Source organism: Cricetulus griseus, chromosome X, assembly GCF_003668045.3.
Source record: "Cricetulus griseus strain 17A/GY chromosome X, alternate assembly CriGri-PICRH-1.0, whole genome shotgun sequence".
Classification (NCBI taxonomy): domain Eukaryota; kingdom Metazoa; phylum Chordata; class Mammalia; order Rodentia; family Cricetidae; genus Cricetulus; species Cricetulus griseus.
In genome coordinates, this window is record NC_048604.1 from 38,493,110 (window position 1) to 38,498,219 (window position 5,110).

The 5,110-nt window shown below is 41.1% G+C and overlaps 1 pseudogene; it reads right to left on the reverse strand.

Moving 5' to 3' along the window:
• Positions 1-1,053: 1,053 nt before the first annotated feature.
• LOC100755214 lies at positions 1,054-2,358 on the reverse strand (annotated as a pseudogene).
• Positions 2,359-5,110: the final 2,752 nt, after the last annotated feature.

Consider the following 5,110-nt stretch of genomic DNA (forward strand, 5'->3'; position numbering starts at 1 on the left):
TTAAGAGAATAACAATAGCCATTATTCTTACATTCATACAAACAATTAACTATTGAGAAAGTTGCAAGACCCTAATTATTCCTAATTGTCACCAAGAGACTAACAGCCTGGCAGCAGTGGCTCAGGCCCATAGCCTCAGCACTTAGGAAGGTGATTCAGCAGGATTGCCGAGTTCCAGGTCAGCCAGAGTAGGGAAAAAAAACCATCTCTCCATATATACTGCATAATAATACATGTTGTGTGTATAGAAAGGATCAGAAAATGCCAATCATTAGTATTTAGATGGAAAGGAGCTTTTCCTTGCCCCTCCCCATTTTTCCTGAAAGTCTCACTATATAGTCCAAGTGGCTTTGAACTCATAATCCTCCTGCCTCAACCTCTCAGCAGTTGGAATACAATTCACATCACCACATCCTGCTAGAAATGAGGACATTTCTCAGCAGGCGTGATGGTGCACGCACTCTGGTAGCATGGCAGACAGATCTCTTCTACACAGAGAGTTCCAGGCCAGCCAGGGCTATACCCAGGCCTTGTCTTCAAAAGTAAAGCAAAACAAAAATCATTGCTTTTGGAAGCTGAAAAATCCTTGGGATCTGAGTTTTTTGCTGTACCATTTTGGGATAATTTGAGGCAATTGGTTGAAGAAAGGACTGAAGAAAATGAAGAAATTCTCCATTTTCAGTACTGTTCCTACCCTCTGGGTTAGGATTGAGGACTGGCACAAATGCAACTGTGAATGCAGTGGGACAACTAGAAAGACAATGATTTAGTGTCAGTCAGCTGCTGTGAACCAGCAGGTACTGTGTTGGAGACGGAGGATGAATGGGCACTGCAGGAGAAAGGCTGAAGCTGCAGTCATGACATGGACAGGGTTAGACACAGACACTGTCAACAGCATCCTACAGACAATGGGCAAATCCCACTTTTGCAGGAATCAGCTGAGTGAACCCCTAATGACTTCTGGTTATACAGGCTTCTCTGCTCAGGTGGCTCACAACAGAAACTGTTCTACATGTGAAATCTGATGCAGCATAGACCCCTGGGCTGGGACACTCAGAGAGAGTGGCAGAACACATGGTCTTTAGAGATCTGCTCCTCTCTCAGTGGAAAGGCGTTGCCACAAACTGAGCAATTCAGACAACTGATCTGCATTTGCTGTTTCTACAAGGTCTGCTCATGGATTTTATCAGCAAGGATGGCAGCAAGCAGGCTGGGAGGAGGAGAACTTACTTGGATACCAGAATACGGGGTTTCGTACACAAGGCCTGGGTTTTGTCTACCAGCTCCTTGATCTGAAGATTGCATTTGATGTGGCAAAGAGTCACCTTGGAGGCCCATGTAGTCCATCAGTCTGTTGTTCTTTCTTCAGGATATTGTTTTCTCTTTCCAGTTTTGCTTTCTCTTTCTTCAGAACATCAGATACAATCTTGTCACTTAGCGTTCTTGACAGGGCAAAGTTCTCGTCCTTTAGCTCCTGTTGTTTCTTCCTTGCCATAGTTTCTTTCTGCCTCATGTTTTCCACTGTCTGCTCAAGCTTCATCTGCTGCTCCTTCAGTTAAACTGAGGACGAGCTGGCTATTTTCATTTTTGAGAAGTGGCAGCTGCTCTGTCTTGTCTTGCTCTCTTAGAACAAGCTCCTCCATTTCTTTCTCTTGAGTTAACAGCTGGAACTAAACTCTTCTACTCTGATCCCCATCTTCTGGTTTTCGGAGGATATCTTCTGGTTGTATTCTTTCAGCTGGAGAAGCTCAGTCTCCCAACAGACCTGCTATTCCACTTTCTGTTCTAACTTCTTATTGATGTTCTGCAGTGGTTCTAGTGCCTTCTGTTTCCTCTGGAGCTCGGCCTGTGCATCTGACTTTTGCTTCCAGAGGCTGGTGCAGCTGTCTTTCAGTTCCTGGTTTTCCCGGAGAAGCTCCTCATTGTGCTGCTTGATCTCTTCCACCTTTCCCTTAGTTGTAACAACCACTATGTCCTCCTCAGTTTCTGGACTGAACTGGAAAGGGATTCTTGCTCCTTGGACCACACCATCTTGATCCACATAGCAGAACTGGTAATGTTCATCATCCTTGGGCAGATACTAGGCTTTGAATTGGACTTCCTGCTGCTTGGTTGATTCCTTGTTTAGGTAACTGGGCAAGGCAACCCACATGAAGGTGTAATACTACCCAGTTGTCTTCCACCCAACTTTAAAGATGCCAATTCTGTCCTTGCAACGAGGGATGAACTGTTGGGTGAAGGTGTGACATCTCCTCCAGGAACATAGAACTTCTCCACACTTCTCAACACCACCTGAGAAAAACTGCAATGTTCCAGCAAGACAGCTGATATGGGGAGCTCATCTATTGTCTTTCCCATGGTGGAGTCCTGGGACAGCAACCAGCAGTGGTGCAACAGCAACAGGGCAAAAAAGTCATTAATGTTTCTAATATATCAACAAGATTAGGACTAAATCAGGGCTTCTCAGCTTTCAGTATGGCTGAAAATCACCTGGGAATGTTGTTTAAATGTTTTCTTTTTCTGATTCAGTAAATCTAGTTTGGGGCCTGAGACACTGGTCATCTAGCAAGTTCCAAGGCAATGCCTCTTCTGAACTTTGAGAGAAAAGGGCTCTTATGTGATTAGTGGTTCTCAACCACGAGGGGTGATCCATCTGTATGGTTTAAAGATAAGTTGCATTTGCTAAATATGTCAATACCATCCCCAACAGACATTTAGTAGTCTCTGGTTATACTTTGGGTTGTTACAAGTAGCAGAGGTGCAACTGGTGTCTAGTGTGCTAAGGCAAAATATACTGCCAAACATCCTACAGTGCAAAAAAGAGAGAGCTCCTGTTTCCCCCAGACAAGGGGAAATTTGGCTCAACATGTCAATGCTGGCAGTTGAGAGACACTGTACTGGATAGTTCAATTTAAGGTCTTATCAGAGTTTTACATTGCTTAATGCTAGCTACCCTAGAAAATAATTAAAGTTACATATAGTGACCAATAGTCACTGAAACAACAGTTTATTTCCTAGATCCAACTAAATTTTTTCAAAAGACCTTTCAAGGTTTTATTCCGTTGCGGAATAATCTTTTTGCACACTGTTAAGATGTGTCTTTGCCAAGGTGCCTTCTGATTGGTTTAATAAAGAGCTAAATGGCCAATAGCTAGGCAGGAGAGGATAGGTGGGACAGCAGACACAGGGGAGAAGAAAGACAGAGTCGCCAAGAGACACAGAGGGAGCAAGACATACTGGAAGACAGGTAAAGCCATGAGCCACATGGCAATATGTAGATGAATAGAAATGGGTTAATTTAAGTTATAAGAGCTAGTTAGTAACAAGCTTAAGCTATGGCTGATCTTTTATAATAATAATTCTCCATGTCATTACTGGGGAGCTGGCAGTCCCAACAAAAAGGTCCAACTACATTGTTTAATTTACTTCTCTGAAAATAAAACTTGAGAACTGAGAATAGAAGAAATATTCAGTGTCAGAACCTGAAAGGCCTTTAGTAATCAGTTTAAGTCTTTCATCCCACAGATGGAGATACTGAGGTCAATAGAGGGGAGTGGTCAGCCAAGCTAAGTTGTTTTAAGGAAATTCTTCACATAGTTGAAGTTGTTAAGGTAAGCAATTGTTTATAACATAGCAGTAGTACTATCTGCTTCTAATTGGCACATATTCTCTAAATAAACTGGGTAAGGAGGCACGTTCTCTTCTCATTTGGACACCACTACACTTGGATACCATTTCTACTCATGTATTTAGAATAATATTCTAACAAGCTAAATTACCTCATTCTTACAGCTATTCTAATAGGGCAGGGTTTGGAAGAATTTACTTTTGCTTGTAGTAGTAATGATTACATATAAATATTTATTGGAGGTTTATAATATACCAGTTTTTTTATGCGCTTACCTGATCTAAAAATATCCCCACCAATTATATTTCATAGACCAGGAAACTGAACAATACAAAGTTTAGTTCATGTATCCATGGTCATACAATCACTAAGTGGTAGTATCTCAATTAAAGCCCTGTAATTAGATTCTAGTGCTCATCAATTTTAGGATGAATGAAGAATGAATGCTGAGATTTGCCCTTCTTGGCAAAGTAAAACAGATAAAATAGTATATACTTGCTTCCTTTTGCTATGGGCATTATCTGCAGTTGTCAATAGCCCTGACAACCCACTCTGTAGTTTAAGTAATCAGAATTTTCTCTTTTCCCAGGTATGGCATTTGTGTTGGAAAGTCAGAGCCAGGATAGCCAAATCTATGAGAAAATTCATGTGGCCTAAGCAAGAAGCCTACAGGTTGAAATGCTTTAAGGTGTTGGGCTCAGCCTGGGCTCTGCAACTGCTTTCACCTTTCATTGCCTTTGATTTCATTTCTGAGCTGGCAGTGACAGGCACACATTTGCAAAGGGATGTCTATAAGGAGACCCTGTGATGTTGGACCAAGAGTATCTTCAGGATTCAATGAAGCCCAAGGTTAGCAGTTCTCAGTCAATTGATAAGTGGGGGGATCATATTGGGTTTTCTTATGAGTCAAGTTAGTTGAAATGAGTCTACATATCTTGAGAACTTTTTTTACAGATAGGTTTGTGCAGGAAAATTTGTTGTCTTGAGGTAATTACATTGCAAGATACCTGGGATATGGTTAAAGAACAAAGAGGAAACTGCCAGTCATAAAATTTTGAAACCCAGAAATAATCTTTACTCCAAGTACTCATGTCATTTCAAGCCAGTGTTGTTTCTTTTCTGACAGTCAGGACAGTACCACCAGGAGGTACAGGCCTGTCGATTGTGAATACAGTGAAGCCACCAGCTATGATTTTTCTTCCTACACACAGTAGAATTGTATCTAAATTTAATCCTAGATTGTATCTAGATTATAGATGTCTTTGTATCAAACATTTTCTAATCATAACTATTAAAGCCAAGATATCTAGGCTATAAGTGAATTAATTATGTAAACCCTTTGGTGACCTGGAAGAATTTTAGATTTTAGACTGCAGTGAGATAGCTAGGACCACTAACTGAATTGTTAGGGTTATTCCACAGTATCATAAAGACATGCCATGCTATCTCTACTTAAATATTTATAAATGATAACTAACAAAA